The sequence below is a fragment of the Callithrix jacchus genome, chromosome 1 (assembly GCF_049354715.1).
Source record: "Callithrix jacchus isolate 240 chromosome 1, calJac240_pri, whole genome shotgun sequence".
Classification (NCBI taxonomy): domain Eukaryota; kingdom Metazoa; phylum Chordata; class Mammalia; order Primates; family Cebidae; genus Callithrix; species Callithrix jacchus.
In genome coordinates this window covers 132,269,225-132,288,318 of record NC_133502.1, presented here as the reverse complement: position 1 = coordinate 132,288,318, position 19,094 = coordinate 132,269,225, and positions in this window count along the sequence as shown.

Genomic DNA, 19,094 nt, shown 5'->3' with positions numbered 1-19,094 from the left:
AAGAATATATGTTTTAAAAACTTTGCCAAGCATCTGACTAGCATCTCCATATCTCCCACAAATATGTTTTTAATGGGTGCTATGTGCTTAATATTTCTTTGGATGTAAAGATAAGAAAAAAAGCCTGCAGGCAGTTCAGGAGAAATTGCTTTTAATATAATTCTAATAAAGAATCATTAGAAAACTCTTGGCATTCATCTCTAAGCAACTATTTGTATTTATTTTATAATGTAATCTTGTCTTTATATAGCTATTTTTAATTATTGAAGAATTAGGAGTTGATGGGAGTTGTTGAAAGAATGTATCCATTGTACATGAAGACCTAATTCAGGATGAAACGAGTATTGCATATCTTCATGTTGTGTTATACACGCTATAATTCTTTTGTTTCCAAGCTCTAGACTGAGAAAAGAGAAGGCTGGATTATTGATGATCCTTTTGTGCTACCACACTACATTGTGGCCTTTTCTTTTTCTTCTCCTTTACTAACAGACAGTTTTAATAGAGAAAATTATACTGAAGTTTAGAAAGGCATACTTTATGTACAGTGAGGTATGTATTGCTGTTTGTAGTGATAAACAAATCTGATGGCCACACTGGAATTATAGAAGGAAATGTGATATAGTGAAAATAGACCTTAGCTACAAGGTGTAACCACTTCATAAACTTTTTTACCTTGCATTCCTCACCCTAAGACATCACATTGTTTTTTCTGGAAAGTGAAAATGTCTTCTGGGATTCTATAGTCTTTTTTTTTTTTTAACTGTTTCCAATATTTTATTTTCTGTCCTCTTGGTTTTATGTGAGTACTACAATAGAGCAGTAGAGGCAGGCAAATTAATCATTGTCAGTCATCATCACTAAAAAGTCCTACAAACACATATATAGAAAAAAGTTATTTATTTATTTATTTAGAGACAGAGTCTCCTTCTTTCACCAGGCTAGAGTGCAGTGGTGTGATCTCACTTCACTGTGACCTCTAGATCCCTGGTTCAAGCGATTCTCCTGCCTCAGTCTCCCAAGTAGCTGGGATTACAGGCATGCGCCACCATGCCCAGTTAATTTTTGTATTTTTAAAGTAGAGATGGGGTTTCACCATTTTGGCAAGGATGGTCTTGATCTCCTGACCTCATGATCCACCCGCCTCGACCTTTCAAAGTGCTAGGATTACAGGCATGAGCCATCGCGCCCAGCCAGAAAAAAATTATTTACATATCATGCAACACAAAACCAAGTGACCTTGCATTAAAATGTTTGGCTCAACTTACTCTGCAGTTTTTAAAATTTTGAGGAGTCTCAGGCACCTCATTTGATTTTCTTGATTCATTTTTCCTGCCATGAGGACCATCCTTAAAAGCATTAGTTGGGTAGACTAGTTCTTGAGAAATGGGATTCTGGAAACATTTTTGTAAATTAGCACTAAGGCCAGTTCATTTTAAGTTCATTCTAAGTTTTGCAGCATTTGGAATATGAAAAGAAAATGTAAAATACATAAAATATTAGAGAAAAAAAGGAAATGTATTTTCAGAGGAAATCCATAATGATGCATGAGGAAAACTGAGCATTAGTCTGTATTGTCTTGCCTGAGACATTAGGTGCTAACTTTTATGGGGTTTAAATATATACAGTAACAAATACATTTTACAATATAATACATATACATGTCTATATATGTGTGCACCAAAATATCAATTATGTATATAAATATAAGCATATTAATTAGTTGAAATAATATTTGCTCTTATTATGATAAACCTAGACATTTTCTAATCTGGATTATTATAACTAATCAAAAGATACTTAATGAAACCTACTAAACTAAGTTAATGCTCCAGTAAAGACTCATAGTTTGAAAAACATTGGGCTACAGTGTTACTGTTAATGGTCTCTTTTACTACAAATTGCAGGTACAAGAAACCCTGAGTACTTCTCAGCCTTTAGGCCATGCCACCACACTGGAGGAATTGTACCATGTGTATCTTGCCAGATTAAATTTGGGGAATCAATTTCAGATCCTCAAATTTCGTATTATTCAACTCTAATTTTAATTTACCTGATAATCAGCAGACAACTGGGCCTTCTTTTCCTTTTTAAAATTCTCTTTCACCATATTTTGTTAAAAAGATAATACCCCTTACTTATTCTGAATTTCACTACGATGCATTGAACAGATTAAAAGGTAATTCTGCCCCCAAACACATATACACAAACAGAAACATCAAAATATATTGGTTTCAGAGAAGTTTAAGGATGACAATTTTGATTTATTGTAAATTGGGTAGTGGGATCACTTATTGTCAAATGAAATGCTCTGAGGGAAGGTTTACAAAAGTAAGAAAATATTTCAAAACTAAACATAGAATTCCACACCCCCCATCACCATACAGACATATTGGCTGGAAATATTAATATTCAATTGATAAACTCAAGGCTTGTCACAATATTCATCATTCAATCCTAATTCTCTAAAACAATATATACACTTATTTAAAAATGTTCTTATGATGCAAGGAACTAAGTATTAAAATAAAATGCTTGTAGCTTAGATTACCATTTTATTTACTAAGTACAACCAATGAATCTAAAAAAAATTATAAATTTTGATATATAATTATTAAATCAAAAAAGGTGACTTTGAGAAAAGTGACTTTCTCTTTTTGAAACAGGGTCTTGCTCTGTCACCCAGGCTAAAGTGCAGTGGCACAATTTCATTTCACGGCAGCCTCTAACTCTTGGGCTCAAGCCATCCTCCCACTTCAGCCTCTGGGAACCTGGCACTACAGGGGGTTTCACTATGTGTGGCTAACTTAATAAATGTATATCCATTAAACGTATATATATTTACATTTGGTATCTTTAATAAATGTACATGCATTTACATTTGTTATCTTCCTGGTTAAAGTGTTTTTCATTATGATTCATTTATAGTTATAATAATTATCTAGTTTTAGTTATTATAGTTATTTAGTTATAATTTTGCTTTAGCATCTATTTTGTGGTGCTAATGTAATTATATAAGTTTTGCCCTGGTTAGTGTTCACCCTGTTTATCTATCTATTACCATCCAGTTTTGTTATGATTGATTAACTTTTACTTATTTTTATTTCCTTTATTAGTTTGATAAACACTTTTTTAGTTCTAGACATTAAAATTTTAATTCCTGATTCATCAAATTCTAATGTTAATTGGTAATTTTGCCCTTCTCTCAAAGTAAAATGCAGGGATATTAGAAAATTTTAATTTTATTTATCTGCTTACAACTTATATAATTATTGCTGTTATAAAACATGAAATGTGATGATTATTCTAAACAACGTATTCTCACTTAAAGTTATGCACTTTTTTGGCATTTTTATTTATTTATTCCTGTGTGCATTTTATTTGTCTTCCTATATATTCCTTCCTGGTTATCCTTTCCCATTTGAATGTATTTTCCTTCTGATTAAACACAACTTTTAGTGTTTATATTTATAAAAATTTCTTTTTGTTTCACTGAATGTGTTTTTATTTTACCATGATTCTTGGATATTTTCACTTAATGTAATTCTAAATTGGCAGATATTTTCTTATTTTTGTTTCTTTTCTTTTATATAGCCCTTATATTTTCTAGAGCAGTTTTAGGTTCACAGTAAAATTGAGTGAAAGATACAGAGATAGTCCATATACTCCCAGTCCCCACAAATGCACAACCTCCCTGCATGATCAACATCCTGCATCAAAGTGGTACATTTGTTACAACTGATGAACCTACACTGACACAACTTTATCACCCGGAGCCCACAGTTTACCTTAGGGTTGACTCTTGGTGTTGTACATTCTATAGGTTTAGACAAATGTATAATGAGAGGTATCTGCTATAATATAGTATCATATCATTGCTCTACAAATCCTGTGTGCTCTGCCTACTTTTCTCTTTTTCCCCCAATCCCTGGCAACTGCTGATCATTTTACTGTCTCCATAGCCTTGCATTTTCCAGAAGGTTGTACAGTTGGAATCATATGCAGCCATTTCAGAATGGCTTCTTTTACTTAGTAATATGCATTTAAGTTTCCTCCATGTCTTTTCATGGCTTAAAAGCTCATGTCTCTTTTAGAGCTAAACAATATTCCATTGTATGGATGTACCATAGTTTATTTATCTACTAAGGTACTGAAGGACATTTTTGTGGCTCCCAAGTTTGGGCAACTATGAATAAAACTGTTATGTACCTCCCTAAGCAGATTTTATATAGATATGTTTCAGTTTATTTCAGTAAATATCAAGGAATGCCATTGCTGGATCACACAGTACATGCAGATTTAGTTTTGCAAGGAATTTATAAATTGGCAGATATTTTCTTTGACTTTTATGTTTAAAAGTGAAAATGCACTTAGGAGTGTAACTTGATCCTTAAAAAAAGAATCTCTTTAATATTTGGCTGATTTAAAGGTTTTCATCTATACTCCTCACTCCTCAATCTCTTTGTTTTCATTACATTCACTATAATGTTTGTAGGTACAAAATTTTTATTTATATTTCTAGAAAATTATTGACCTTTTTGAATCAGTGAATGATAGCATCCATCCAGTTTTGGAAGTTTCCTAAACCTTGTCTCTTCATATATTGCTTCTGCCCCATTTACTCTTTCTAATATTTCTGAGTCTCAAATTAAGCTTAGGTTTACTTGGTCTATTTTCTCTTATTCTCTCTTTTACATTTCTTCTCCATGCTCTGTATAGGATTGTTTCTTTCATCTAATCTGCTGTGTAATCTACCCTTTGGGTTCTTAAGGAGGATTACTACATTTTTTTTTTAAGTTTTAGAGTCTTTAGATTATTATTTTAAACTTTTTAAATGCTTTCTTTATTCTTTTTTTTTTTTTGTACTTTAGGTTCTGGGGTACATGTGCATAGGTACCTACATGACAATGTGGTTTGCTGCCTCCATCCCCCCCATCACCTATATCTGGCATTTCTCCCCATGTTATCCCTTCCCAACCTCCCCACCCCCCACTGTCCCTCCCCTATGCCCCCAAGCAGACCCTAGTGTGTGATGCTTCCCTCCCTGTGTCCATGTGTTCTTATTGTTTAACACCCACCTATGAGTGAGAACATGTGTTTGATTTTCTATTCTTATATCAGTTTGCTGAGAATGATGGTTTCCAGATTCATCCATGTCCCTACAAAGGACACGAACTCATCATTTTTATGGCTTCATAGTATTCCATGGTGTATATGTGCCACATTTTCCCTGTCCAGTCTATCATCTATGGGCATTTGGGTTGGTTCCAGGTCTTTGCTATTGTAAACAGGGCTGCTATGAACACACATGTGCATGTGTCTTTATAATAGAATGATTTATAATCCTTTGGATATATACCCAGTAATGGGATTGCTGGGTCAAATGGAATTTCTGTTTCTAGGTCCTTGAGTAATTGCCACACTGTCTTCCACAATGGTTGAACTAATTTACACTCCCACAAACAGTGTAAAAGTGTTCCTATTTCTCCACATCCTTTCCAGAATCTGTTGTCTCCAGATTTTTTAATCACCATTCTAACTGGCATGAGATGGTATCTCAATGTGGTTTTGACTTGCATTTCTCTAATGACCAATGATGATGAGCATTTAAACTTTTTAATAGTACCTTTTATAATTTCCAATTTCCTGCTGACATATTTAATGTCAGCTATTATTTCTATAAGAATATTAAGTATACCTATTTCACTATCTGTAATAGTAATTCCAGTATTTGTAATATCCGTTGTCTGCTTCTATGGTATGTTGTTTGTGTTGGTTCCCAATTACATTGTTTTATTTCTTTATGGCCTTGGTTATATTTGAGAGGGTAGGACAATGTGTTTGAAATAAGAATATAAGGAATTTGAGGGCTAGGGTGATGTTATCTTCCCTCATATAGATGCATTTCAAATTCATTTTATTCCACATACATCTGGGAGCACTGGCAATCTGGAATCATTACATTTCAAGGCTTGAGATTATTCTAGGCCATCCAAATCATTCAAAGACCAGTTAAGTTTATGTGAATATTGATTAACTTTCAATTCACATTAGCTTCTTTAGCCTTTCAAGTTCCCAATATTAAATTGGAGCTGTTTAACTTGGAACCTCATTGTTTGCAAGCTCTAGAGGCTTTCCACAGCAAGGCTTCTAGAGATTTGCTAAGTCTTTAAGTCACTTTTTCTGGATCGGAAAACCTTGCTTTGTAAATAATAGTTTTTGCCTGCTTGCCTGTCTGATTTTTTATCAAATAGATAGTGGCACAATATTTACATGTGTTCCTAATATCTTAATCAGTTGAGGCTGCTTTGACAAAATACTGACAGGCTTAAGCCACCTTATTTTCCACAGTTCTGGAGGCTAGCTAGTCTAAAATCAAAGTGCAGACAGATATGGTGTCTAGGGAGGGCCCTGATTCTGTCTTGCAGACAACTGCCTTCTTATTGCATCCTCATATATTTGGGAATGATGGGGAGAGAGACAGCAAGCTCTCTTGTCTCTTCATATAAGGGCACTAATCCTGTCATGAAGGCTCCAGCCTCATAACCTCATCTTAATCTAATACCTCCCCAAATCTCCACCTCCAGATACTATCCCATGGGGGCTAGGGATTCAACATATAAATTTTGGGGAGGCACAATTTAGTTCATAGCACCCAGTAAGTATTTTATGCTTCTAGGGAGATGTGTTTATATTTTATATAACTAACCTGGTGTCTGTGCTCCATGGGGTAAGAAGGTTAGTCAAAATAATTAAGTTTATTATTTCTATGAAATAAAGTCTCCCTCATTCCTCTTATGTTTCTTGAGTGTAAGGATTTGTTATATCTTACTTATATTTCTCTCAAGATGCCTATAAGAATATATTTTACTACATTAATTTATTCAAAACTGTACTTGACAATAATTAGCATATTGTAACTTACTGTGATAGCATTTTCTGGATGAATGTATATACATTTCTTCCTTTCAGGAATAGGTTTTTACTCATGAATCCCTTATGAGTTTTTAATTCCATTAATATTATCTTATAATATGCATTAGAATAACTATATAATATGTCATTCTATGAATGCACCATTAATTGACCCCAGCTGTTGTTCATTTAGACATTTAGAGACTTTTAATAACTATTCCTTTCATTGTGTGTGTGTGTTATTTCTGTTTAAAAGGGGCGTTTGCTTCTGAATTTCATTGGGAACTAAATTGAATAGTATATTACTACTAGGTTCCCAATTTTATAATTGACTCATATATTACAATTTCAAATTTCAAGAAACAATAGGAGTTAGGTTTTGCTTGTCTGAGCATAATAAAAGAAGATGCACCATGAACTCCACACGCTCTTAATAACTTATATTCCTTTGCATTTATTTTGCATATGTTTTTAAATAGAAAAGAAAATGAGTTTCTTTCTTCTTATTGTCAAATGAATATATTACACAGTATCTTCAAAATAAAATAGTTTTGATCAGCCACATAATATGTCCACTATGATCACTTTCAAACAACAAAGCATTTTGTTCAGCTCAGCAAATATGACTACAGGAAATGTACAGCTTTATGGAATAAGCTTATTTAAAGTTCCTTTGACTATAAAAAGATATCCTGATCACCAGCACCACCATGTTTCAAATCAATAAGTCCTGAGATGCAAATAGAAGAGTTATTAAAAATTAATCTCTACATTAAAATGCCTGTGTGACTAATAGTGAGTAAAAAAATATATGGTGTCATAAATCTCTGTACTGCCACTAAACCCCTATCCTCGTAAAAACATTGTGATTTGCATGCACTGGTTATGCATTGGAATTTATGAACAACAAATAGCAACATGACAGGAAAAATTATTATGCTATGAAAGAATGGAGAAAGCAGAAGGAATTTAAATAGCAGAATTGGCGCAAGGTGGAGATGGACTTAAAGCAGACCTTGAACTTTCACAGTCTTGTTATTTTTCTTGGGTGGTACAGTGAAAAGATTATACAGATGTTAAATAATTTCAGCAATATAAGCATCTGATAGAAAGACATTATCATGTACTTTTTTTTCAATTTCAGTGTATTTACAGAGAACGTTAGAGAAAATAATATGGTTAATTTAGGACCAAATGATGGAGAATATTACAAAAAAAATGAATAAATATGGGTGATGGGTTGAATGCCACCATTTTCACACATAAGCCTTGTAGATATAATTTACTGTAAATTTTTTAAAGTCTTTAACACCTTCTTTGTGTGTATAACTGTTTAAGGGTAGAAGAGGGTGGAATGATTAAGTAGAGGAAACTTGATTTGGATTTGTAATAGAATATTTCTAAATTATTCCGTAAATCAGTCAGGATATTATCATCTTCACTGCAAGTGACTAAAATCTAATTCACATTGGTAGAAAATGAATATATTTGGTATATAACCAAGACACCTATGGATGGATCTAATTTAAGACAGGCTCATCCAGGATTTCATGTATGTCTTAGTTCTACCATTGCATTTTGCCTTTCATACATGGTGTCTCCCAACAATTCCAGAGCATCTGCCAACAATCACATGGGAAAGGCTCTTAATCCTTTACTGATTCCTAATGTGTGTAATTGATGTGTGTCTCCTGGACCTAATCATAGAAGAAAATCTATGATCTATGTTGGGAATTAGTCAGATCTGAATCACATGTCCACTTTCCAATTCAGAGATCATAACAACTCTTCAGAAATGCAGAAGTGAGAATGGAGAAAGAGGATTACACATAAACATACACACACACACACACACACACACACATGCAGAGAGAGAGAGAGAGAGAGAGAGAGAGAGAGAGAGAGAAATAATGAGAATGGTAATTATGTATTATGTGTAGTAAAAATGAAGTCCATTGTATCCACTCTGAAGACTGCTCAACATTTTCACACACCTTCTTGAAAAATATGCAAACACCTATAAAAGTCCTGCATCTAGGCCGGGAGAGGTGGCTCACGCCTGTAATCCCAGCACTTTGGGAGGCTGAGGCAGGTGGATCACGAGGTCAAGAGATTGTGACCATCCTGGTCAGCATGGTGAAACTCTGTCTCTACTAAAAATACAAAAATTAGCTGGGCATGGTGGCATGCGCCTGTAGTCCCAGCTACTTGGGAGGCTGAGGTAGGAGAATTGCTTGAACCTAGGAGGTGGAGGTTGCACCATTGCACTCCAGCTTGGGTAACAAGAGCGAAACTCTGTCTCAGAAAAAAAAAAAAAAAAAAAAAAAAAAGTCCTGCATTTATATGAGAATACTCTTTGCAGCAGAAAATAGAATCATCACTTTTCTGAGCAAAGAAAAATTCCAGGTATCAATTTGTTACTGGATCCAGTCCTAAACCTTGAGTCTTTATGAGATCTGTATTCCTCCTTAAGGAGTTGGGTACAGTATCTCATTATCTAAGTAAAACAATTCATCATTTCCACTACACCTACTATATATTGGCAGAAAAAAAGAGAAAATGTGAAACAAATGCTGAGCAATTAAAAAAATCAAACACTAATAATACAACCACCCAAATATTTGAATGTGGCAAAATATTTTATTTCTTTCCAATCTAAATGTGTACCTAGTAAGGAGAAGTATGCATGCTTCTTGTTATCTCTCTGTCTGTCTGTCTATCTATATATCTATCTGTCTGTCTATCTATCTATCAAATCTTTCCCCTTCTTAATACAGACATAAAATAGTAGATTTAGTTTTAATTTTTCTACTTCCTTTGCTCAAAATAATATATAGTTTCATGGAACTTAAAGTCAGAGTCAGGAACAGAACTTTGAAACTGGTCAGATAAAAACTTGAAATAAAGTTCTCAGTTTAATTTATGAACTAAAAGGTATGCACCTTATTACATTTATATAATCTGAAAAAGTTATATATCACTTAGTGAGTAACATCACGCTACTCCTTTGCTGAGAATGTGTGCCTGAAGTATCTTCCTTCAGATATTTGCACAATTACCCCTCCTGTTTTTCAGATCTTTGTTCAAATGACACCTGCTCAGTAAAACTTTCCTTGAAAATTCAATCTCATTTCTAGAAATATTTTTCTCCTCTTTAATTTTCTTCATCATTCTTATCACTGTGAAGATACTATACCTTTCCTTACTTATTTTAATATATTTTTGCTTCCATTACACTGAAGCTTCTCCAGGGCACACATTTTTGTCTATTTTGAAGATTGCTGTATCTACAGAGTGTAGAACAGTCCTTAACAGAGTACTGATACTCAATAAATATATATTTTTAAAATTTATATTATTGTTGTTTTATTGAAAGAATTGGAATTATGTAAGAATCCTTACATACGTTCTAATAAAACAGCAGGTTACTCAACTTTTATGACAACTTAATTTTAATATTTTTATAATGAGAATCATAATTACTTTGCTAAATTTGCATAACTGTTGATGAGATATATTTAAAGCTTATTTGCATAAAGGATATCACTATTAATAGTATTACTACATTTTTAAATATTAATACATTATAAACATTTTATTAATATAAGATTAATAAATATTAGTTTACTTTCTTCCTTTTTCCTGTTCTACCTCTACTAAAAATCATTTGCATTAGTCACTTAGTATGTGACTGTTTTAGTTTGCTAGCACTAATGTAGCCTAGTACCACAAACTGGGTGGCTTCAAATGACAAACATTTATTTGTTCAAAGTTCTGGATCTTAGAAATCTTAAACCAAGATGTCATTAGTGTTAATTCCTTCTAGATTCTTTGATAGTGCATCTGTTCCATATCTCTCTTCTAACTTTTGGGGGTGACCAGCAATTTTGGCTTTCCTTGGCTTATAGCTGCACCCGCATTATCTCTAACTTTATTGTCACATGGCATCTTTCCTGTGTCTCTGTGTATGAATCTTTCTCTGCTTTTTTTTTTTAAAGATAGCAGTCATTGAATACAGTGCTCATCTTAATTCAGTATAACTTAACCTTAAATGAATTACACCTACAGAGACCTATTTCCAAATAAGGTCACAGTTACTAGTGCTGAGGGACAGAACTCGCATATATCATTTTGAGAGACACAATTCAACCTACTCCACTGTCCTTCCCTGCGTATCTCTTTATTGGTGAACCAATAAGGTGACCCTCTCAGTATTATCCTTTTGAGAATGATGTCTATTCTCAAGGATGGTGAAAACAGGAAGTTAAAAAAGTAGGTAAGATATAAATTTCTATCTGATACCATCAATCACACTTTATATTTAAAGGAGCTTTTAAAATGTTTGCCTGCCTTTGATAATTTTTCTGATGTTAATATGATACACAAATAAATTAAAATTTTCTTTATAAATTTAAATGTATATATCACCCAAATAAAATATAGGTAAATATTAAGCTTTGCAAGTGTTGAAGGAAATACAAATAAAAACCATCTTAGCATAAGTTTTTTTTCCACCAAGAAAATGACTGAAGACCAAAAAGAAGAGACAGAATCTGCCAAGTTATATAATCTTTCTCTCTTATACATTAGGGTTAATGTAAAACAAATGTTTTGGAAAGCATTTTGACAATACACGTTGAGAGTTTTAATATTGGAAAATTTACACAAAGGCATAAGATATTACAGTTTGATTACAGTATCAAAAATCCAGAAGCAATTTAAATATTAAGATGCAAGAGACTAGTTGTATAAATTAGGTTAGGACTTTATGGTATGCTTTTATGCATGCAGAAATTTTATTCGTGGATGTTTTATTTCAAAACAAATAACTTTATAATTTCCTGAATTTAAATATATCTTCATATAAAAAATACATACACAGTAATTCTAATATTGAAATATAAAAGTACTCATAACCCCATATTCAAAAGTATTCACAGTTACTACAGGAGATACCTGAGATGTTTAATGACAACCGTGGCCCTTGGTTTGGTTGACAGGTGGGTCACTTTGGTCTAAAACCACATCTAAAGAGGAGACACCAATTGAATCAGCATTTAAGTATTTTCTTCTAAACTTCTAGGAGTATTGTTTTTAAAAACTGCCCTGTGTTTTAGCTTCATAGCTATTTCATTTAGAAATCAGATGAGGTATTCTGCAATTCTGTCCACCTGAGCAAGGCCATCAAGACAGGTTTTATTTTGTTTATACGTTTGCTTACTTTGTTTCAAAGATAAATGTTACATGACCTCATATTAAAACATTTGGAAAGTATGTGAATTTCTAAACAAGCAGAGAAGATTTTGATCCTCATAATTAATAGATAAGCAACATGATAATTTTGCATATCTGTTTCATTGTTTGTGCTTATATTTCTTATATTACCAGGTTTACCTTTTCTAGACTATTAATGTCTTATTCTTTCTACTTAATATCATGAACTTGGAATTTTCCTGAATTTACAAACATTGTGCCATATCATCATCTCAAATATCCAGAGATTAAAATTTTATATTCCAAAAAGCTAGAAAAAGTGTGGTCATATACAGTTGGACATGCACATATCATAAATATGCTTAATTGGATAAAACTAATACATATGATAAATTGTTAAATAAAGCAAATAAGATTTTTTTCTCCATATTTATTATTAGAGAATAATTTTTAAGAACACTAAATATGGGGCCGGGCACGATGGCTCAAGCCTGTAATCCCAGCACTTTGGGAGGCCGAGGTGGGTGGATCACGAGGTCAAGAGATCGAGACCATCCTGGTCAACATGGTGAAACTCCGTCTCTACTAAAAATACAAAAAATTAGCTGGGCATGGTGGCGCGTGCCTGTAATCCCAGCTACTCAGGAGGCTGAGGCCAGAGAATTGCCTGAACCCAGGAGGCGGAGGCTGCAGTGAGCCGAGATGGCGCCATTGCACTCCAGCCTGGGTAACAAGAGCGAAACTCCGTCTCAAAAAAAAAAAAGAACACTAAATATTCATAAATAAACAGTGCTTGATTAACTGTGACAGTTTACATGTAATAAAACAAAAGATGTTGTAGATAATTTTATATTGGCAATGACAATCCTCAATATATACATCGTTGCCTGAAAAAATCTGGTTGATAAAACAGCAGATGCAGTTTTGTCTTACTTTAACATATACGTTTAAAGTGTATATGTACTCTTCTTCAATCACTATTTTCTTCTAATTTTAAGTGATTAAGACTTCGTAATGCTTGGCTTCACAGTTCTGATCTTTTCTCCACTTCTGGATTTTGCCAAATTTCCCTCATTGGTATTGTCTTCTTGGCTCCCTCCAGCTCTCCTTGTTCTGAATGATCCTGCTAACTACATTTGCATTAACCCACATTCACACTTGTGAGCCCCGCCAGGCCATTAGCTTACCTGTGTGGCATTTCTTCTGGGGTTGCTTCAACCTGTGTAGTAAGTTATTTCAAGAATTAAATTACTTAAAACAGATTTTATTTAAAAGATTGGATCCGTATTAGTTACCAATAGTAACTTTGTAACATAGTTATTCAGAGTATACTTCTGGGGTTGCTTCAACCTGTGTAGTAAGTTATTTCAAGAATTAAATTACTTACAACAGATTTCATTTAAAAGATTGGATCCATATTAGTTATCACGACCAATAGTAACTTTGTAACATAGTTATTCAGAGTATACTCCAATTAAGAAAAATATTAGGAGGCTGAGGCAGGAGAATTGCCTGAACCCAGGAGGCGGAGGTTGTGGTGAGCTGAGATTGCACCATTGCACTCCAGCCTGGGTAACAAGAGCGAAACTCCGTCTCAAAAAATAAAATAAAATAAAATAAAAAATAAAGAAAGAAAGAAAAATCATCGACAATTCTACATGAATGCCCAAACAAGCTAAATGTTTCAATTCAATCATTTGTGACACGCTGCATTTTTACAAACTTTCTTTCTGTAATTAGAAAATTACTGGTATGAGACAGCTGATGAAATTCACTATCTACAAGGACATTTTATTTTAAGAATGCTTTCAATTTTACCTTTAATCTTGAGGCCAAACAGCATAGTGAACATCTTTTGATAACTTTATATGAATGTAATTTGTTTAACAATCAAACTTTTCAGAGTACAAGAAAAAAACAAAAGCATCATTCTTGCAATCTCTGTGTTTTCCTTCCATGACTCTCGACACAGTTCATAGCTTTTCTAATGTTTTGTTATCAAGGACCTCTCTCATTCTTTAAGTTTTTAAAAGGCAACTCCATCTTCTGTCAAAGCTTCACTCTCCTATTCAGTTTAAAGATTCTCCTCATTCAGAGACTGCCGCAGACTGTAGAATAGAATGGGTGTTGGATGTGTCATTGTCTTCTTTTCCCACTATTTAATCATAATGGAAATAATGAGTAGTTAAAAATGTTTGCCTTTCTTGTGTTTTTTAACTTGGTTCAAGCCTCCTTCCCTATTCAGCATTTGGACTGTTTTTGCTTGTGACTTGAGAGGAGTGCTTACTTGAAAAGGGTGAGAGGTAGGAGTAGAAAATACCCTACTTCACTGCGATAGTCATAATCTGGCATCGGCATACTTTATGTGTGAATGAAGTCTACGTTTTTCTCTCTTTCTCTCTTCTAATATTTAATGATTTTTCTGGTGGAGAAATAATGCATCTGTGCATCAACCATCAATACTTATTAAAACTACTAAATAATAGTAAATGGAGAATTTATCATGACAACATCCAAACCACTGATCCAACCTAACAAAACCAAAACCAGTAAAAACAAAAGCATTTGTTCCTTTTAGTATGCTAGAATAGAAAGTACACAGTATCATCTATGCAATAGCCTTAAAAAATATCAGACTTGAGTTTGGTTTGGCTCTTGCTTAATTTATTTTTTTAAACAGTAGAATATAACTGAGATTTACTATTTTGACACACATTCTCATTCCTTATTTTATTCTGAAAATTATTATATCCTTTTACACTAAATCTTTTATTAAAATATGCATTATAATTCAATGGGTCATATGTTTAGCCCAGGAATCTGCATTTTAAGAAATTTAAAAGGATTTCTGATACATTTGCACAATAGACCTGATTTTGGGAAATGTAGCCTTAAGCATTCTCTACTAAATTAACTATATTTGGCTAAATTACTTTGCAGTTTATTACATTTTTTGCTTCTTGAATTTTGTCCATCTTGTTTCAATACTCAGCTCAGCATGTTCTCATCTTTCTATTACCCAAATACCAGAACACCTAAAGCATATTTCAGCTGAGATTTCTCTGTGGCCATTTAGAGTTAGACCATCAGCAATCTGCTCAATAATATAATGCTTTTTAATACATAATGTAATATTATTCTGCCCCAAAAGTCAAGTCAAACCATAGATTTAGGTAGTATTTGATGTTCCGTATTTTGGATTTCATCCAAAATGACTGTTCTTTATGTTTTACTTTTTAAAGGATATTTGCATTTCACATGATCGGTCTCCTGATGCATGAGTATGCAGTTTTCCAAGGTAAGTATTTTTTAAAGGGCTCAGGATCTATAGAGAAATAGTTTACTCATCCCATTAGCAACACTGATCACATGAAACTGGATATAGGTGCTGCTCTTCTAGTTTTAAAATGCTTGCTTTCCTTGTGTTCTTTTTGTCTGCAGTTGACAATTGACCCTTAACTACTAGATTAATCAAAATAGTGTAACAATCAATGATGATCTTAAAAGCTTCACTGATTATATTTTAAAATTCTTTTAAGCATTTTTCAATTTAGTATTTGAAGCTTAGTGAATAAGACAGATACAAATACATTTAGAAGACTTCATTTAAAAAATATATATTGGTCCAGTGTGGTGGCTCACCCTGTAATCTTGGCACTTTAGGAGGCCAAGATGGACAGATGCACTGAGGTCAGGAGTTCGAGACTAGCCTGGCCAACATGGCAAAATCCTGTCTTTACTAAAAATTGAAAAAATTAACCAGGCATGGTGGTGGGTGCCTGTAATCTCAGCTACATGGGAGGCTGAAACAGGAGAATCGCTTGAACAATGGAGGTGGAGGTTGCAGTGAGTGAAGATTGTACTACTGCATTCTAGACTGGGCAACAGAGCAAGACTCCACCTAAGAAAAAAGAAAAAACTATATATATAATTAAAATATTTAAACATAATTTACTATATATTCATTATTAAATATTTTGGATTATGATCAGAAGTTTTACACTGAGTGGAATTTAATACTTCTCAGATAATGTCCCCACTATAAATATTTTTTACTCACAATGATAGCTTGTATTTGGTATATTCAAATTCAAAAGCTCACAGACTAGTTGAGCCACAGCCTTGATCTGAGAAATTGCTAACGTTAATGTGCCAAATACAGGAAACATTTAGACTTATTTGATTTATTGAACAATGAATAAACATTTGAACACATGAAAATTCAAATAGTTTATTTCTTATGGTACTTTATATCAATGACGCCATCCCTTGGGCATGGTGGCACACACCTGTAGTCTCACATACTCAGGGGGTTGAGGTGGGAGGAGTGCTGGAGATTCAGGAGGTGGAGTCTGCAGTGAGCCGGGATTGTGCCACTGTACTCTAGCCTGCATAACTCTGTCTTAAGAAGAAAGAATAAATAATAGTAAAAGGAAATGAAAAGAAGCCTCATTGTCTTTATTCACTGTTTCTCTCCAAGACTCCATTTTAAAAATAATAATGTTATATATTTTTTCTTCCCTCTATATCACTTATCCTTTAAACATTCATGTTGACTTCTGAAAAAGTCTTTCAATATAAACTTCCAGCTCGCTAATTCATTCTTTGACTGCATTCATTGTGCTACTTATCTTTTATTCCAATTCTGCTGTATTTAGAATATTTCTACTTTAAAAAGTCTTATTTCTGTTTTGAGGATAGTTATTAAGCCAGTTTTAAAATTGTGGTCTGCCTTTATCGGTAATTCTGCTGCGTATGATATATATTGTTCAGATTTTCTTTATTTCTAGTTCGTTAAACAGGGTTTTCTGTCCTCTGGTGTACAGACTAAAGTTTCCCTGGGAGAATTCAACTTCCATTTCACGACAAACATTAAGAGTTGAAAGTTAAGCTCCAGTTTGCACTCCTACATGTGACATTAAGAAGAGAGGTGGGGAAGATCCCCAGATGAAGAGCCTTGGGCAAAACTGAAGCACTGTTTATTTCCCTTGCATATTGGCCACTGTCAGGTATTTACTTTAAATACATCACCTGTGAGAAGCTCTCTTTCAAATATTTATGAAACGGTGGTATTGGGTAGAGTCAGTCTTTTCAAGATGTAATAAAAGTCATGGAAGATGAAAGGCAAGAAGATAGAGAAGTAAGCAAGCATCCGAGGGAGATTGTCTTCACCTCTTTTAATCAGTTTCTCTCATCAGCAAGACTTTTATATGTTGTAATAGGGGCACATTTCAGTCTAAACTCCTTCCTGTTTTTGCTGCAAAGGGTCAGCCTTCAATCATTCCAAAGCAATGCACGGGAAAGACAAGAACAGAAAAGAAAAGTTTTTCCCTGATATAGACTGAATGTTTGCCCCATCACAAGTTGTGTGTTGAAATCCTAACTGTCAATGTGACTACAATTGGAGATAGGTCCTCTACAGAAGTAACTAAGAGTAAATGAAGTCAAAAGGGTAGGATCCTGATCACGTAAGATTAGTGTCCTTATAGAAAGAGACATTATATATGTATTTCTCTCTCTTTATCTGTCCATACCTACTAAAATAAGAAGTTATGTGAGCACACAGCAAGAAGAAGACCATCTGCAAGCCAGGAAGAAAGCTGTCACCAGGAACTGAATCAGCCAGCACCTTGGTCTTGGACTTCTCATCCTCCAAAACTGTGAGAAATAAATTGCTGTTGTTTAAATTACGAAGTCTGTGGTATTTTGTTATGGCAGCCCAAAATGGCTGACAGATTCTCCTACCTGTCTTCCAACCCAGACTGCCACTGGTATCATCCCTTAAATGCCTTTGCGCTTCTCAGTGGCTTTTTATTTTTTATGTTCCTTTCGTGTTTGCATTTATAGCAAGCTGCTATAGGAAAGACATCCAGCTGCATAGGCTCGTTCTCCATCTTATGAGTGTCCTTTGCTTTCAAAGCAACAGTGCCCTATGCTTTCTCCACATGCATAATGGTGAAGATCATATGGTCCTAATAAATTATTGAGCGTAGTGATTAAATATGCTTTCGTTCGTGTCAGAAGCAAACATTTCAGCAACCCACGGACTTCAGCATGTTCTTAAAAGCTCAGGCCAGCATGATTTTTGTACTTATTCTTGTTATTATCCTAATTAGGAGGGTAGTTGGTTTTTATTTTCCTGAGAAAGACCATCTCGTTTGAGAACCATCTATGAAAAACACTCTGAAAAAATATAAATTATTCCTCAAGTGTTCTGTGTACAAAGAGACAATCTGACGTTATAACATAATTGCTACACATATAATTGTGAAATGAAAAGTTGTAATTTTAAATATAAGGTCTTTATGTTTCATTTCGGGATTGAATTCAACCACAATAATTTGTCATTTATGTGGGAAATATATCACTCCTCTAGAGTTCTAATTCACAATGCCTTTGCATAATGGTCACTTGGGAAGAGTATTTTTTTTTTATGATTTTTCAGGCCATATTCTGATTTTTGTATATTCTTAAGCACACGTCAATGTACTCTTACTTTCTTTAGATTGCAAATATAAGTCCTTCTCTGGAGTTATGTGATATGAATATTTAAGCCAATATTATAAAGACTGCATGCATTGATATATATAATAGAATTCAAATTTTGCCTAACACATAGAAAGTGCTTAAAATATAATTCCTATAATACATCTTTTACATTTAGAATCCTGAAGTCTGATACTACTCTTCTCCCTTTGTCTTGCATATTCTGAACTTTTGCTCAGAAGCAAAAGTTTGCTCTCCAAAGCAGAGACATTTGTATGTTTTCAGGAAGCCCATTTCTCTTACTGCTCTGTTAAGCTTCCTGCCTCTCCTCCATCTGAACTGACGACTGCCAGACTTAAATGTGTGGTAGGTGTCACTTTCATATTTGAAAATTATCTTCCTGACAGAGGCAATCTTTGCCTTTTCTGGCAAAACCAATTTTTTTCCCTGAGTAAGTGGCTGGCTATATCTGAAAGTCT